Source organism: Podarcis vaucheri (genome assembly GCF_965113315.1).
Source record: "Podarcis vaucheri genome assembly, chromosome: 2".
NCBI lineage: Eukaryota > Metazoa > Chordata > Lepidosauria > Squamata > Lacertidae > Podarcis > Podarcis vaucheri.
In genome coordinates this window covers 13,120,011-13,137,667 of record NC_138760.1, presented here as the reverse complement: position 1 = coordinate 13,137,667, position 17,657 = coordinate 13,120,011, and positions in this window count along the sequence as shown.

The window sequence follows — 17,657 nt, the reverse complement described above, 5'->3', positions numbered from 1 at the left end:
AGATTTTTAGCAGAAATTGTGACCGCGCGGTTTAGGGATTTTTTCAAAAACAGTTGTTCAGACGTCAAGGGCTAATTCTGTTTCCGATGATAAAAACCCATCTGTTTCCACCAAAAAACATTTCAGGGGATCACTTGCAACAGTTTGCCAACATTTTTCTGTGAATTGCAGAACGTCAGATTTTGAGAAGAAATTGTGACCGCGCGGCTTAGGGATTTTTTCAAAAACAGTTGTTCAGACGTCGAGGGCTAATTCTGTTTCCGATGATAAAAACCCATCTGTTTCCACCTAAAAATATTTCAGGGGATCACTTGCAACAGTTTGTCAACATTTTTGAGTGAATTGCATTACGTCAGATTTTGAGCAGAAATTGTGACCGCGCGGCTTAGGGATTTTTTCAAAAATGTTGTTCAGACGTCGAGGGCTAAGTCTGTTTCCGATGATAAAAACCCATCTGTTTCCACCTAAAAATATTTCAGGGGATCACTTGAAACAGTTTGCCAACATTATTGAGTGAATTGCAGAACATCAGATTTTGAGCAGAAATTGTGACCGCGCGGCTTAGGGATTTTTTCAAAAAAAGTTGTTCTGACGTCGAGGGCTAATTCTGTTTCCGATGATAAAAACCCATCTGTTTCCACCGAAAAACATTTCAGGGGATCCCTTGCAACACTTTGCCAACATTTTTGAGTGAATTGCAGAACGTCAGATTTTGAGATGAAATTGTGACCGCGCGGCTTAGGGATTTTTTCAAAAAAAGGTGTTCAGACGTCGAGGGCTAATTCTGTTTCCGATGATAAAAACCCATCTGTTTCCACCGAAAAACATTTCAGGAGATCACTTGCAACAGTTTGTCAACATATTTTAGTGAATTGCAGAACATCAGATTTTGAGCAGAAATTGTGACCGCGCGGCTTAGGGATTTTTTCAAAAAAAGTTGTTCTGACGTCGAGGGCTAATTCTTTTTCCGATGATAAAAACCCATGTGTTTCCACCGAAAAACATTTCAGGGGATCACTTGCAACAGTTTGCCAACATTTTTCAGTGAATTGCAGAACGTTAGATTTTTACAGAAATTGTGACCGCACGGCTTAGGGATTTTTTCAAAAAAAGTTATTCAGACGTCGAGGGTAAATTCTGTTCCCGATGATAAAAACCCATCTGTTTCCACGGAAAACCTTTCAGGGGATCACTTGCAACAGTTTGGCACCATTTTTGAGTGAATTGCAGAACGTCAGATTTTGAGAAGAAATTGTGACCGCGCGGCTTAGGGATTTTTTCAAAAAAAGTTGTTCAGACGTCGAGCGCTAATTCTGTTTCCGATGATAAAAACCCATCTGTTTCCACCTAAAAATATTTCAGGGGATCACTTGAAACAGTTTGCCAAGATTATTGAGTGAATTGCAGAACGTCAGATTTTGAGCAGAAATTGTGACTGCGCGGCTTAGGGATTTTTTCAAAAAAAGTTGTTCTGACGTCGAGGGCTAATTCTGTTTCCGATGATAAAAACCCATCTGTTTCCACCGAAAAACATTTCAGGGGATCACTTGCAACAGTTTGCCAACATTTTTCAGTGAATTGCAGAACGTTAGATTTTTACAGAAATTGTGACCGCACGGCTTAGAGATTTTTTCAAAAAAAGTTATTCAGACCTCGAGGGCTAATTCTCTTTCCGATGATAAAAACCCATCTGTTTCCACGGAAAACCTTTCAGGGGATCACTTGCAACAGTTTGGCACCATTTTTGAATGAATTGCAGAACGTCAGATTTTGAGAAGAAATTGTGACCGCGCGGCTTAGGGATTTTTTCAAAAACAGTTGTTCAGACGTCAAGGGCTAATTCTGTTTCCGATGATAAAAACCCATCTGTTTCCACCGAAAAACATTTCAGGGGATCACTTGCAACAGTTTGCCAACATTTTTGAGTGAATTGCAGAACGTCAGATTTCGAGCAGAAATTGTGACCGCGCGGCTTAGGGATTTTTTCAAAAAAAGTTGTTCAGACGTTGAGGGCTAATTCTGTTTCCGATGATAAAAACCCATCTGTTTCCACCGAAAAACATTTCAGGGGATCACTTGCAACAGTTTGCCAACATTTTTCTGTGAATTGCAGAACGTCAGATTTTGAGAAGAAATTGTGACCGCGCGGCTTAGGGATTTTTTCAAAAACAGTTGTTCAGACGTCGAGGGCTAATTCTGTTTCCGATGATAAAAACCCATCTGTTTCCACCTAAAAATATTTCAGGGGATCACTTGAAACAGTTTGCCAACATTATTGAGTGAATTGCAGAACGTCAGATTTTGAGCAGAAATTGTGACCGCGCGGCTTAGGGATTTTTTCAAAAAAAGTTGTTCTGACGTCGAGGGCTAATTCTGTTTCCGATGATAAAAACCCACCTGTTTCCACCGAAAAACATTTCAGGGGATCCCTTGCAACACTTTGCCAACATTTTTGAGTGAATTGCAGTACGTCAGATTTTTGGCAGAAATTGTGACCGCGCGGCTTAGGGATTTTTTCAAAAAAAGTTTTTAAGACGTCGAGGGCTAATTCTGTTCCCAATGATAAAAACCCATCTGTTTCCACCGGAAAACATTTCAGGAGATCACTTGCAACACTTTGCCAACATTTTTCAGTGAATTGCAGAACGTCAGATTTTGAGATGAAATTGTGACCGCGCGGCTTAGGGATTTTTTCAAAAAAAGTTGTTCAGACGTCGAGGGCTAATTCTGTTTCCGATGATAAAAACCCATCTGTTTCCACCGAAAAACATTTCAGGAGATCACTTGCAACACTTTGCCAACATTTTTGAGTGAATTGCAGAACGTCAGATTTTGAGAAGAAATTGTGACCGCGCGGCTTAGGGATTTTTTCAAAAAAAGTTGTTCAGACGTCGAGGGCTAATTCTGTTTCCGATGATAAAAACCCATCTGTTTCCACCGAAAAACATTTCAGGGGATCACTTGCAACAGTTTGCCAACATTTTTGAGTGAATTGCAGAACGTCAGATTTTGAGAAGAAATTGTGACCGCGCGGCTTAGGGATTTTTTCAAAAAAAGTTGTTCAGACGTCGAGGGCTAAGTCTGTTTCCGATGATAAAAACACATCTGTTTCCACCGAAAAACATTTCAGGGGATCACTTGCAACAGTTTGCCAACATTTTTCAGTGAATTGCAGAACGTCAGATTTTTTGCAGAAATTGTGACCGCGCGGCTTAGGGATTTTTTCAAAAAAAGTTGTTCAGACGTCGCGGGCTAATTCTGTTTCCGATGATAAAAACCCATCTGTTTCCACCGAAAAACATTTCAGAGGATCACTTGCAACAGTTTGCCAACATTTTTCTGTGAATTGCAGAACGTCAGATTTTGAGAAGAAAATGTGACCGCGCGGCTTAGGGATTTTTTCAAAAACAGTTGTTCAGACGTCAAGGGCTAATTCTGTTTCCGATGATAAAAACCCATCTGTTTCCACCGAAAAACATTTCAGGGGATCACTTGCAACAGTTTGCCAATATTTTTGAGTGAATTGCAGAACGTCAGATTTTGAGAAGAAATTGTGACCGCGCGGCTGAGGGAATTTTTCAAAAAAAGTTGTTCTGACGTCGAGGGCTAATTCTGTTTCCGATGATAAAAACCCACCTGTTTCCACCGAAAAACATTTCAGGGGACCCCTTGCAACACTTTGCCAACATTTTTGAGTGAATTGCAGAACGTCAGATTTTTGGCAGAAATTGTGACCGCGCGGCTTAGGGATTTTTTCAAACAAAGTTTTTAAGACGTCGAGGGCTAATTCTGTTCCCAATGATAAAAACCCATCTGTTTCCACCGAAAAACATTTCAGGAGATCACTTGCAACACTTTGCCAACATTTTTCAGTGAATAGCAGAACGTCAGATTTTGAGATGAAATTGTGACCGCGCGGCTTAGGGATTTTTTCAAAAAAAGTTGTTCAGACGTCGAGGGCTAATTCTGTTTCCGATGATAAACTTGCAACAGTTTGCCAACATTTTTCAGTGAATTGCAGAACGTTAGATTTTTACAGAAATTGTGACCGCACGGCTTAGGGATTTTTTCAAAAATTTATTCAGACGTCGAGGGTAAATTCTGTTCCCGATGATAAAAACCCATCTGTTTCCACGGAAAACCTTTGAGGGGATCACTTGCAACAGTTTGGCACCATTTTTGAGTGAATTGCAGAACGTCAGATTTTGAGAAGAAATTGTGACCGCGCGGCTTAGGGATTTTTTCAAAAAAAGTTGTTCAGACGTCGAGCGCTAATTCTGTTTCCGATGATAAAAACCCATCTGTTTCCACCTAAAAATATTTCAGGGGATCACTTGAAACAGTTTGCCAAGATTATTGAGTGAATTGCAGAACGTCAGATTTTGAGCAGAAATTGTGACCGCGCGGCTTAGGGATTTTTTCAAAAAAAGTTGTTCTGACGTCGAGGGCTAATTCTGTTTCCGATGATAAAAACCCATCTGTTTCCACCGAAAAACATTTCAGGGGATCACTTGCAACAGTTTGCCAACATTTTTCAGTGAATTGCAGAACGTTAGAATTTTACAGAAATTGTGACCGCACGGCTTAGAGATTTTTTCAAAAACAGTTGTTCAGACGTCAAGGGCTAATTCTGTTTCCGATGATAAAAACCCATCTGTTTCCACCGAAAAACATTTCAGGGGATCACTTGCAACAGTTTGCCAACATTTTTGAGTGAATTGCAGAACGTCAGATTTTGAGCAGAAATTGTGACCGCGCGGCTTAGGGATTTTTTCAAAAAAAGTTGTTCAGACGTTGAGGGCTAATTCTGTTTCCGATGATAAAAACCCATCTGTTTCCACCGAAAAACATTTCAGGAGATCACTTGCAACACTTTGCCAACATTTTTCAGTGAATTGCAGAACGTCAGATTTTGAGAAGAAATTGTGACCGCGCGGCTTAGGGATTTTTTCAAAAACAGTTGTTCAGACGTCGAGGGCTAATTCTGTTTCCGATGATAAAAACCCATCTGTTTCCACCTAAAAATATTTCAGGGGATCACTTGAAACAGTTTGCCAACATTATTGAGTGAATTGCAGAACGTCAGATTTTGAGCAGAAATTGTGACCGCGCGGCTTAGGGATTTTTTCAAAAAAAGTTGTTCTGACGTCGAGGGCTAATTCTGTTTCCGATGATAAAAACCCACCTGTTTCCACCGAAAAACATTTCAGGGGACCCCTTGCAACACTTTGCCAACATTTTTGAGTGAATTGCAGTACGTCAGATTTTTGGCAGAAATTGTGACCGCGCGGCTTAGGGATTTTTTCAAAAAAAGTTTTTAAGACGTCGAAGGCTAATTCTGTTCCCAATGATAAAAACCCATCTGTTTTCACCGGAAAACATTTCAGGAGATCACTTGCAACACTTTGCCAACATTTTTCAGTGAATTGCAGAACGTCAGATTTTGAGATGAAATTGTGACCGCGCGGCTTAGGGATTTTTTCAAAAAAAGTTGTTCAGACGTCGAGGGCTAATTCTGTTTCCGATGATAAAAACCCATCTGTTTCCACCGAAAAACATTTCAGGAGATCACTTGCAACACTTTGCCAACATTTTTGAGTGAATTGCAGAACGTCAGATTTTGAGAAGAAATTGTGACCGCGCGGCTTAGGGATTTTTTCAAAAAAAGTTGTTCAGACGTCGAGGGCTAATTCTGTTTCCGATGATAAAAACCCATCTGTTTCCACCGAAAAACATTTCAGGGGATCACTTGCAACAGTTTGCCAACATTTTTGAGTGAATTGCAGAACGTCAGATTTTGAGAAGAGATTGTGACCGCGCGGCTTAGGGATTTTTTCAAAAAAAGTTGTTGAGACGTCGAGGGCTAAGTCTGTTTCCGATGATAAAAACCCATCTGTTTCCACCGAAAAACATTTCAGGGGATCACTTGCAACAGTTTGCCAACATTTTTCAGTGAATTGCAGAACGTCAGATTTTTTGCAGAAATTGTGACCGCGCGGCTTAGGGATTTTTTCAAAAAAAGTTGTTCAGACGTCGCGGGCTAATTCTGTTTCCGATGATAAAAACCCATCTGTTTCCACCGAAAAACATTTCAGAGGATCACTTGCAACAGTTTGCCAACATTTTTCTGTGAATTGCAGAACGTCAGATTTTGAGAAGAAATTGTGACCGCGCGGCTTAGGGATTTTTTCAAAAACAGTTGTTCAGACGTCAAGGGCTAATTCTGTTTCCGATGATAAAAACCCACCTGTTTCCACCGAAAAACATTTCAGGGGACCCCTTGCAACACTTTGCCAACATTTTTGAGTGAATTGCAGAACGTCAGATTTTTGGCAGAAATTGTGACCGCGCGGCTTAGGGATTTTTTCAAACAAAGTTTTTAAGACGTCGAGGGCTAATTCTGTTCCCAATGATAAAAACCCATCTGTTTCCACCGAAAAACATTTCAGGAGATCACTTGCAACACTTTGCCAACATTTTTCAGTGAATTGCAGAACGTCAGATTTTGAGATGAAATTGTGACCGCGCGGCTTAGGGATTTTTTCAAAAAAAGTTGTTCAGACGTCGAGGGCTAATTCTGTTTCCGATGATAAAAACCCATCTGTTTCCACCGAAAAACATTTCAGGAGATCACTTGCAACACTTTGCCAACATTTTTGAGTGAATTGCAGAACGTCAGATTTTGAGCAGAAATTGTGACCGCGCGACTTAGGGATTTTTTCAAAAAAAGTTGTTCAGACGTCAAGGGTTAATTCTGTTTCCGATGATAAAAACCCATCTGTTTCCACCGAAAAACATTTCAGGGGATCACTTGCAACAGTTGGCCAACATTTTTCTGTGAATTGCAGAACGTCAGATTTTGAGAAGAAATTGTGACCGCGCGGCTTAGGGATTTTTTCAAAAAAAAATTTCAAACGTCGAGGGCTAATTCTGTTTCCGATGCTAAAAACCCATCTGTTTCCACCGAAAAACATTTCAGGAGATCACTTGCAACACTTTGCCAACATTTTTCAGTGAATTGCAGAACGTCAGATTTTGAGAAGAAATCGTGACCGCGCGGCTTAGGGATTTTTTCAAAAAAAGTTGTTCAAACGTCGAGGGATAATTCTGTTTCCGATGATAAAAACCCATCTGTTTCCACCGAAAAACATTTCAGGGGATCACTTGCAACAGTTTGTCAACATTTTTGAGTGAATTGCAGAACGTCAGATTTTTAGCAGAAATTGTGACCGCGCGGCTTAGGGATTTTTTCAAAAAAAGTTGTTCAGACGTCGAGGGCTAAGTCTGTTTCCGATGATAAAAACCCATCTGTTTCCACCGAAAAACATTTCAGGGGATCACTTGCAACAGTTTGCCAACATTTTTCAGTGAATTGCAGAAAGTCAGATTTTGAGCATAAATTGTGACCGCGCGGCTTAGGGATTTTTTCAAAAAAAGTTGTTCAGACCTCTAGGGCTAATTCTGTTTCCGGTGATAAAAACCCATCTGTTTCCACCGAAAAACATTTCAGGGGATCACTTGCAACAGTTTGCCAACATTTTGGAGTGAATTGCAGAACGTCAGATTTTGAGAAGAAATTGTGACCGCGCGGCTTAAGGATTTTTTCAAAAAAAATTGTTCAAACGTCGAGGGCTAATTCTGTTTCCGATGATAAAAACCCATCTGTTTCCACCGAAAAACATTTCAGGAGATCACTTGCAACACTTTGCCAACATTTTTCAGTGAATTGCAGAACGTCAGATTTTGAGAAGAAATCGTGACCGCGCGGCTTAGGGATTTTTTCAAAAAAGGTTGTTCAGACGTCGAGGGCTAATTCTGTTTCCGATGATAAAAACCCATCTGTTTCCACCGAAAAACAATTCAGGGGATCACTTGCAACAGTTTGTCAACATTTTTGAGTGAATTGCAGAACGTCAGATTTTTAGCAGAAATTGTGACCGCGCGGCTTAGGGATTTTTTCAAAAAAAGTTGTTCAGACGTCGAGGGCTAATTCTGTTGCCGATGATAAAAACCCATCTGTTTCCACCGAAAAGCATTTCAGGGGATCACTTGCAACAGTTTGCCAACATTTTTGAGTGAATTGCAGAACGTCAGATTTTGAGAAGAAAATGTGACCGCGCGGCTTAGGGATTTTTTCAAAAACAGTTGTTCAGACGTCAAGGGCTAATTCTGTTTCCGATGATAAAAACCCATCTGTTTCCACCGAAAAACATTTCAGGGGATCACTTGCAACAGTTTGCCAATATTTTTGAGTGAATTGCAGAACGTCAGATTTTGAGAAGAAATTGTGACCGCGCGGCTGAGGGATTTTTTCAAAAAAAGTTGTTCTGACGTCGAGGGCTAATTCTGTTTCCGATGATAAAAACCCACCTGTTTCCACTGAAAAACATTTCAGGGGACCCCTTGCAACACTTTGCCAACATTTTTGAGTGAATTGCAGAACGTCAGATTTTTGGCAGAAATTGTGACCGCGCGGCTTAGGGATTTTTTCAAACAAAGTTTTTAAGACGTCGAGGGCTAATTCTGTTCCCAATGATAAAAACCCATCTGTTTCCACCGAAAAACATTTCAGGAGATCACTTGCAACACTTTGCCAACATTTTTCAGTGAATAGCAGAACGTCAGATTTTGAGATGAAATTGTGACCGCGCGGCTTAGGGATTTTTTCAAAAAAAGTTGTTCAGACGTCGAGGGCTAATTCTGTTTCCGATGATAAACTTGCAACAGTTTGCCAACATTTTTCAGTGAATTGCAGAACGTTAGATTTTTACAGAAATTGTGACCGCACGGCTTAGGGATTTTTTCAAAAATTTATTCAGACGTCGAGGGTAAATTCTGTTCCCGATGATAAAAACCCATCTGTTTCCACGGAAAACCTTTGAGGGGATCACTTGCAACAGTTTGGCACCATTTTTGAGTGAATTGCAGAACGTCAGATTTTGAGAAGAAATTGTGACCGCGCGGCTTAGGGATTTTTTCAAAAAAAGTTGTTCAGACGTCGAGCGCTAATTCTGTTTCCGATGATAAAAACCCATCTGTTTCCACCTAAAAATATTTCAGGGGATCACTTGAAACAGTTTGCCAAGATTATTGAGTGAATTGCAGAACGTCAGATTTTGAGCAGAAATTGTGACCGCGCGGCTTAGGGATTTTTTCAAAAAAAGTTGTTCTGACGTCGAGGGCTAATTCTGTTTCCGATGATAAAAACCCATCTGTTTCCACCGAAAAACATTTCAGGGGATCACTTGCAACAGTTTGCCAACATTTTTCAGTGAATTGCAGAACGTTAGAATTTTACAGAAATTGTGACCGCACGGCTTAGAGATTTTTTCAAAAACAGTTGTTCAGACGTCAAGGGCTAATTCTGTTTCCGATGATAAAAACCCATCTGTTTCCACCGAAAAACATTTCAGGGGATCACTTGCAACAGTTTGCCAACATTTTTGAGTGAATTGCAGAACGTCAGATTTTGAGCAGAAATTGTGACCGCGCGGCTTAGGGATTTTTTCAAAAAAAGTTGTTCAGACGTTGAGGGCTAATTCTGTTTCCGATGATAAAAACCCATCTGTTTCCACCGAAAAACATTTCAGGAGATCACTTGCAACACTTTGCCAACATTTTTCAGTGAATTGCAGAACGTCAGATTTTGAGAAGAAATTGTGACCGCGCGGCTTAGGGATTTTTTCAAAAACAGTTGTTCAGACGTCGAGGGCTAAGTCTGTTTCCGATGATAAAAACCCATCTGTTTCCACCGAAAAACATTTCAGGGGATCACTTGCAACAGTTTGCCAACATTTTTCAGTGAATTGCAGAACGTCAGATTTTTTGCAGAAATTGTGACCGCGCGGCTTAGGGATTTTTTCAAAAAAAGTTGTTCAGACGTCGCGGGCTAATTCTGTTTCCGATGATAAAAACCCATCTGTTTCCACCGAAAAACATTTCAGAGGATCACTTGCAACAGTTTGCCAACATTTTTCTGTGAATTGCAGAACGTCAGATTTTGAGAAGAAATTGTGACCGCGCGGCTTAGGGATTTTTTCAAAAACAGTTGTTCAGACGTCAAGGGCTAATTCTGTTTCCGATGATAAAAACCCACCTGTTTCCACCGAAAAACATTTCAGGGGACCCCTTGCAACACTTTGCCAACATTTTTGAGTGAATTGCAGAACGTCAGATTTTTGGCAGAAATTGTGACCGCGCGGCTTAGGGATTTTTTCAAACAAAGTTTTTAAGACGTCGAGGGCTAATTCTGTTCCCAATGATAAAAACCCATCTGTTTCCACCGAAAAACATTTCAGGAGATCACTTGCAACACTTTGCCAACATTTTTCAGTGAATTGCAGAACGTCAGATTTTGAGATGAAATTGTGACCGCGCGGCTTAGGGATTTTTTCAAAAAAAGTTGTTCAGACGTCGAGGGCTAATTCTGTTTCCGATGATAAAAACCCATCTGTTTCCACCGAAAAACATTTCAGGAGATCACTTGCAACACTTTGCCAACATTTTTGAGTGAATTGCAGAACGTCAGATTTTGAGCAGAAATTGTGACCGCGCGACTTAGGGATTTTTTCAAAAAAAGTTGTTCAGACGTCAAGGGTTAATTCTGTTTCCGATGATAAAAACCCATCTGTTTCCACCGAAAAACATTTCAGGGGATCACTTGCAACAGTTGGCCAACATTTTTCTGTGAATTGCAGAACGTCAGATTTTGAGAAGAAATTGTGACCGCGCGGCTTAGGGATTTTTTCAAAAAAAATTTCAAACGTCGAGGGCTAATTCTGTTTCCGATGCTAAAAACCCATCTGTTTCCACCGAAAAACATTTCAGGAGATCACTTGCAACACTTTGCCAACATTTTTCAGTGAATTGCAGAACATCAGATTTTGAGCAGAAATTGTGACCGCGCGACTTAGGGATTTTTTCAAAAAAAGTTGTTCTGACGTCGAGGGCTAATTCTGTTTCCGATGATAAAAACCCATCTGTTTCCACCGAAAAACATTTCAGGGGATCCCTTGCAACACTTTGCCAACATTTTTGAGTGAATTGCAGAACGTCAGATTTTGAGATGAAATTGTGACCGCGCGGCTTAGGGATTTTTTCAAAAAAAGTTGTTCAGACGTCGAGGGCTAATTCTGTTTCCGATGATAAAAACCCATCTGTTTCCACCGAAAAACATTTCAGGAGATCACTTGCAACAGTTTGTCAACATATTTTAGTGAATTGCAGAACATCAGATTTTGAGCAGAAATTGTGACCGCGCGGCTTAGGGATTTTTTCAAAAAAAGTTGTTCTGACGTCGAGGGCTAATTCTTTTTCCGATGATAAAAACCCATGTGTTTCCACCGAAAAACATTTCAGGGGATCACTTGCAACAGTTTGCCAACATTTTTCAGTGAATTGCAGAACGTTAGATTTTTACAGAAATTGTGACCGCACGGCTTAGGGATTTTTTCAAAAAAAGTTATTCTGACGTCGAGGGTAAATTCTGTTCCCGATGATAAAAACCCATCTGTTTCCACGGAAAACCTTTCAGGGGATCACTTGCAACAGTTTGGCACCATTTTTGAGTGAATTGCAGAACGTCAGATTTTGAGAAGAAATTGTGACCGCGCGGCTTAGGGATTTTTTCAAAAAAAGTTGTTCTGACGTCGAGGGCTAATTCTGTTTCCGATGATAAAAACCCACCTGTTTCCACCGAAAAACATTTCAGGGGATCCCTTGCAACACTTTGCCAACATTTTTGAGTGAATTGCAGTACGTCAGATTTTTGGCAGAAATTGTGACCGCGCGGCTTAGGGATTTTTTCAAAAAAAGTTTTTAAGACGTCGTGGGCTAATTCTGTTCCCAATGATAAAAACCCATCTGTTTCCACCGGAAAACATTTCAGGAGATCACTTGCAACACTTTGCCAACATTTTTGAGTGAATTGCAGAACGTCAGATTTTGAGATGAAATTGTGACCGCGCGGCTTAGGGATTTTTTCAAAAAAAGTTGTTCAGACGTCGAGGGCTAATTCTGTTTCCGATGATAAAAACCCATCTGTTTCCACCGAAAAACATTTCAGGAGATCACTTGCAACACTTTGCCAACATTTTTGAGTGAATTGCAGAACGTCAGATTTTGAGAAGAAATTGTGATCGCGCGGTTTAGGGATTTTTTCAAAAAAAGTTGTTCTGACGTCGAGGGCTAATTCTGTTTCCGATGATAAAAACCCATCTGTTTCCACCGAAAAACATTTCAGGGGATCACTTGCAACACTTTGCCAACATTTTTGAGTGAATTGCAGAACGTCAGATTTTTGGCAGAAATTGTGACCGCGCGGCTTAGGGATTTTTTCAAAAAAAGTTTTTAAGACGTTGAGGGCTAATTCTGTTCCCGATGATAAAAACCCATCTGTTTCCACCGAAAAACATTTCAGGAGATCACTTGCAACACTTTGCCAACATTTTTCTGTGAATTGCAGAATGTCAGATTTTTAGCAGAAATTGTGACCGCGCGGTTTAGGGATTTTTTCAAAAACAGTTGTTCAGACGTCAAGGGCTAATTCTGTTTCCGATGATAAAAACCCATCTGTTTCCACCAAAAAACATTTCAGGGGATCACTTGCAACAGTTTGCCAACATTTTTCTGTGAATTGCAGAACGTCAGATTTTGAGAAGAAATTGTGACCGCGCGGCTTAGGGATTTTTTCAAAAACAGTTGTTCAGACGTCGAGGGCTAATTCTGTTTCCGATGATAAAAACCCATCTGTTTCCACCTAAAAATATTTCAGGGGATCACTTGCAACAGTTTGTCAACATTTTTGAGTGAATTGCATTACGTCAGATTTTGAGCAGAAATTGTGACCGCGCGGCTTAGGGATTTTTTCAAAAATGTTGTTCAGACGTCGAGGGCTAAGTCTGTTTCCGATGATAAAAACCCATCTGTTTCCACCTAAAAATATTTCAGGGGATCACTTGAAACAGTTTGCCAACATTATTGAGTGAATTGCAGAACATCAGATTTTGAGCAGAAATTGTGACCGCGCGACTTAGGGATTTTTTCAAAAAAAGTTGTTCTGACGTCGAGGGCTAATTCTGTTTCCGATGATAAAAACCCATCTGTTTCCACCGAAAAACATTTCAGGGGATCCCTTGCAACACTTTGCCAACATTTTTGAGTGAATTGCAGAACGTCAGATTTTGAGATGAAATTGTGACCGCGCGGCTTAGGGATTTTTTCAAAAAAAGTTGTTCAGACGTCGAGGGCTAATTCTGTTTCCGATGATAAAAACCCATCTGTTTCCACCGAAAAACATTTCAGGAGATCACTTGCAACAGTTTGTCAACATATTTTAGTGAATTGCAGAACATCAGATTTTGAGCAGAAATTGTGACCGCGCGGCTTAGGGATTTTTTCAAAAAAAGTTGTTCTGACGTCGAGGGCTAATTCTTTTTCCGATGATAAAAACCCATGTGTTTCCACCGAAAAACATTTCAGGGGATCACTTGCAACAGTTTGCCAACATTTTTCAGTGAATTGCAGAACGTTAGATTTTTACAGAAATTGTGACCGCACGGCTTAGGGATTTTTTCAAAAAAAGTTATTCAGACGTCGAGGGTAAATTCTGTTCCCGATGATAAAAACCCATCTGTTTCCACGGAAAACCTTTCAGGGGATCACTTGCAACAGTTTGGCACCATTTTTGAGTGAATTGCAGAACGTCAGATTTTGAGAAGAAATTGTGACCGCGCGGCTTAGGGATTTTTTCAAAAAAAGTTGTTCAGACGTCGAGCGCTAATTCTGTTTCTGATGATAAAAACCCATCTGTTTCCACCTAAAAATATTTCAGGGGATCACTTGAAACAGTTTGCCAAGATTATTGAGTGAATTGCAGAACGTCAGATTTTGAGCAGAAATTGTGACCGCGCGGCTTAGGGATTTTTTCAAAAAAAGTTGTTCTGACGTCGAGGGCTAATTCTGTTTCCGATGATAAAAACCCATCTGTTTCCACCGAAAAACATTTCAGGGGATCACTTGCAACAGTTTGCCAACATTTTTCAGTGAATTGCAGAACGTTAGATTTTTACAGAAATTGTGACCGCGCGGCTTAGGGATTTTTTCAAAAACAGTTGTTCAGACGTCAAGGGCTAATTCTGTTTCCGATGATAAAAACCCATCTGTTTCCACCGAAAAACATTTCAGGGGATCACTTGCAACAGTTTGCCAACATTTTTGAGTGAATTGCAGAACGTCAGATTTTGAGAAGAAATTGTGACCGCGCGGCTTAGGGATTTTTTCAAAAACAGTTGTTCAGACGTCGAGGGCTAATTCTGTTTCCGATGATAAAAACCCATCTGTTTCCACCTAAAAATATTTCAGGGGATCACTTGAAACAGTTTGCCAACATTATTGAGTGAATTGCAGAACGTCAGATTTTGAGCAGAAATTGTGACCGCGCGGCTTAGGGATTTTTTCAAAAAAAGTTGTTCTGACGTCGAGGGCTAATTCTGTTTCCGATGATAAAAACCCACCTGTTTCCACCGAAAAACATTTCAGGGGATCCCTTGCAACACTTTGCCAACATTTTTGAGTGAATTGCAGTACGTCAGATTTTTGGCAGAAATTGTGACCGCGCGGCTTAGGGATTTTTTCAAAAAAAGTTTTTAAGACGTCGAGGGCTAATTCTGTTCCCAATGATAAAAACCCATCTGTTTCCACCGGAAAACATTTCAGGAGATCACTTGCAACACTTTGCCAACATTTTTCAGTGAATTGCAGAACGTCAGATTTTGAGATGAAATTGTGACTGCGCGGCTTAGGGATTTTTTCAAAAAAAGTTGTTCAGACGTCGAGGGCTAATTCTGTTTCCGATGATAAAAACCCATCTGTTTCCACCGAAAAACATTTCAGGAGATCACTTGCAACACTTTGCCAACATTTTTGAGTGAATTGCAGAACGTCAGATTTTGAGAAGAAATTGTGATCGCGCGGCTTAGGGATTTTTTCAAAAAAAGTTGTTCTGACGTCGAGGGCTAATTCTGTTTCCGATGATAAAAACCCATCTGTTTCCACCGAAAAACATTTCAGGGGATCACTTGCAACAGTTTGTCAACATATTTTAGTGAATTGCAGAACATCAGATTTTGAGAAGAAATTGTGACCGCGCGGCTTAGGGATTTTTTCGAAAAAAAGGTGTTCAGACGTTGAGGGCTAATTCTGTTTCCGATGATAAAAACCCATCTGTTTCCACAGAAAAACATTTCAGGGGATCACTTGCAACAGTTTGCCAACATTTTTCTGTGAATTGCAGAACGTCAGATTTTGAGAAGAAATTGTGACCGCGCGGCTTAGGGATTTTTTCCAAAACAGTTGTTCAGACGTCAAGGGCTAATTCTGTTTCCGATGATAAAAACCCATCTGTTTCCACCGAAAAACATTTCAGGGGATCACTTGCAAAAGTTTGCCAACATTTTTGAGTGAATTGCAGAACGTCAGATTTTGAGAAGAAATTGTCACCGCTCGGTTTAGGGATTTTTTCAAAAAAAGTTGTTCAGACGTTGAGGGCTAATTCTGTTTCCGATGATAAAAACCCATCTGTTTCCACCGAAAAACATTTCAGGGGATCACTTGCAACAGTTTGCCAACATTTTTCTGTGAATTGCAGAACGTCAGATTTTGAGAAGAAATTGTGACCGCGCGGCTTAGGGATTTTTTCAAAAACAGTTGTTCAGACGTCGAGGGCTAATTCTATTTCCGATGATAAAAACCCATCTGTTTCCACCTAAAAATATTTCAGGGGATCACTTGAAACAGTTTGCCAACATTATTGAGTGAATTGCAGAACGTCAGATTTTGAGCAGAAATTGTGACCGCGCGGCTTAGGGATTTTTTCAAAAAAAGTTGTTCAGACCTCGAGGGCTAATTCTGTTTCCGATGATAAAAACCCATCTGTTTCCACCGAAAAACATTTCAGGGGATCACTTGCAACAGTTTGCCAACATTTTTCAGTGAATTGCAGAACGTTAGATTTTTACAGAAATTGTGACCGCACGGCTTAGGGATTTTTTCAAAAAAAGTTATTCAGACGTCGAGGGTAAATTCTGTTCCCGATGATAAAAACCCATCTGTTTCCACGGAAAACCTTTCAGGGGATCACTTGCAACAGTTTGGCACCATTTTTGAGTGAATTGCAGAACGTCAGATTTTAAGAAGAAATTGTGACCGCGCGGCTTAGGGATTTTTTCAAGAAAAGTTGTTCAGACGTCGAGCGCTAATTCTGTTTCCGATGATAAAAACCCATCTGTTTCCACCGAAAAACATTTCAGGGGATCACTTGCAACAGTTTGCCAACACTTTTCAGTGAATTGCAGAACGTCAGATTTTGAGCAGAAATTGTGACCGCGCGGCTTAGGGATTTTTTCAAAAAAAGTTGTTCTGACGTCGAGGGCTAATTCTGTTTCCGATGATAAAAACCCATCTGTTTCCACCGAAAAACATTTCAGGGGATCACTTGCAACAGTTTGTCAACATATTTTAGTGAATTGCAGAACATCAGATTTTGAGAAGAAATTGTCACCGCGCGGCTTAGGGATTTTTTCAAAAAAAGTTGTTCAGACGTCGAGGGCTAATTCTGTTTCCGATGATAAAAACCCATCTGTTTCCACCGAAAAACATTTCAGGGGATCACTTGCAACAGTTTGCCAACATTTTTCAGTGAATTGCAGAACGTTAGATGTTTACAGAAATTGTGACCGCACGGCTTAGGGATTTTTTCAAAAAAAGTTATTCAGACCTCGAGGGCTAATTCTCTTTCCGATGATAAAAACCCATCTGTTTCCACGGAAAACCTTTCAGGGGATCACTTGCAACAGTTTGGCACCATTTTTGAGTGAATTGCAGAACGTCAGATTTTGAGAAGAAATTGTGACCGCGCGGCTTAGGGATTTTTTCAAAAAAAGTTGTTCAGACGTCGAGGGCTAATTCTGTTTCCGATGATAAAAACCCATCTGTTTCCACCGAAAAACATTTCAGGGGATCACTTGCAACACTTTGCCAACATTTTTGAGTGAATTGCAGAACGTCAGATTTTTGGCAGAAATTGTGACCGCACAGCTTAGGGATTTTTTCAAAAAAAGTTTTTAAGACGTTGAGGGCTAATTCTGTTCCCGATGATAAAAACCCATCTGTTTCCACCGAAAAACATTTCAGGAGATCACTTGCAACACTTTGCCAACATTTTTCTGTGAATTGCAGAATGTCAGATTTTTAGCAGAAATTGTGACCGCGCGGTTTAGGGATTTTTTCAAAAACAGTTGTTCAGACGTCAAGGGCTAATTCTGTTTCCGATGATAAAAACCCATCTGTTTCCACCAAAAAACATTTCAGGGGATCACTTGCAACAGTTTGCCAACATTTTTCTGTGAATTGCAGAACGTCAGATTTTGAGAAGAAATTGTGACCGCGCGGCTTAGGGATTTTTTCAAAAACAGTTGTTCAGACGTCGAGGGCTAATTCTGTTTCCGATGATAAAAACCCATCTGTTTCCACCTAAAAATATTTCAGGGGATCACTTGCAACAGTTTGTCAACATTTTTGAGTGAATTGCATTACGTCAGATTTTGAGCAGAAATTGTGACCGCGCGGCTTAGGGATTTTTTCAAAAATGTTGTTCAGAC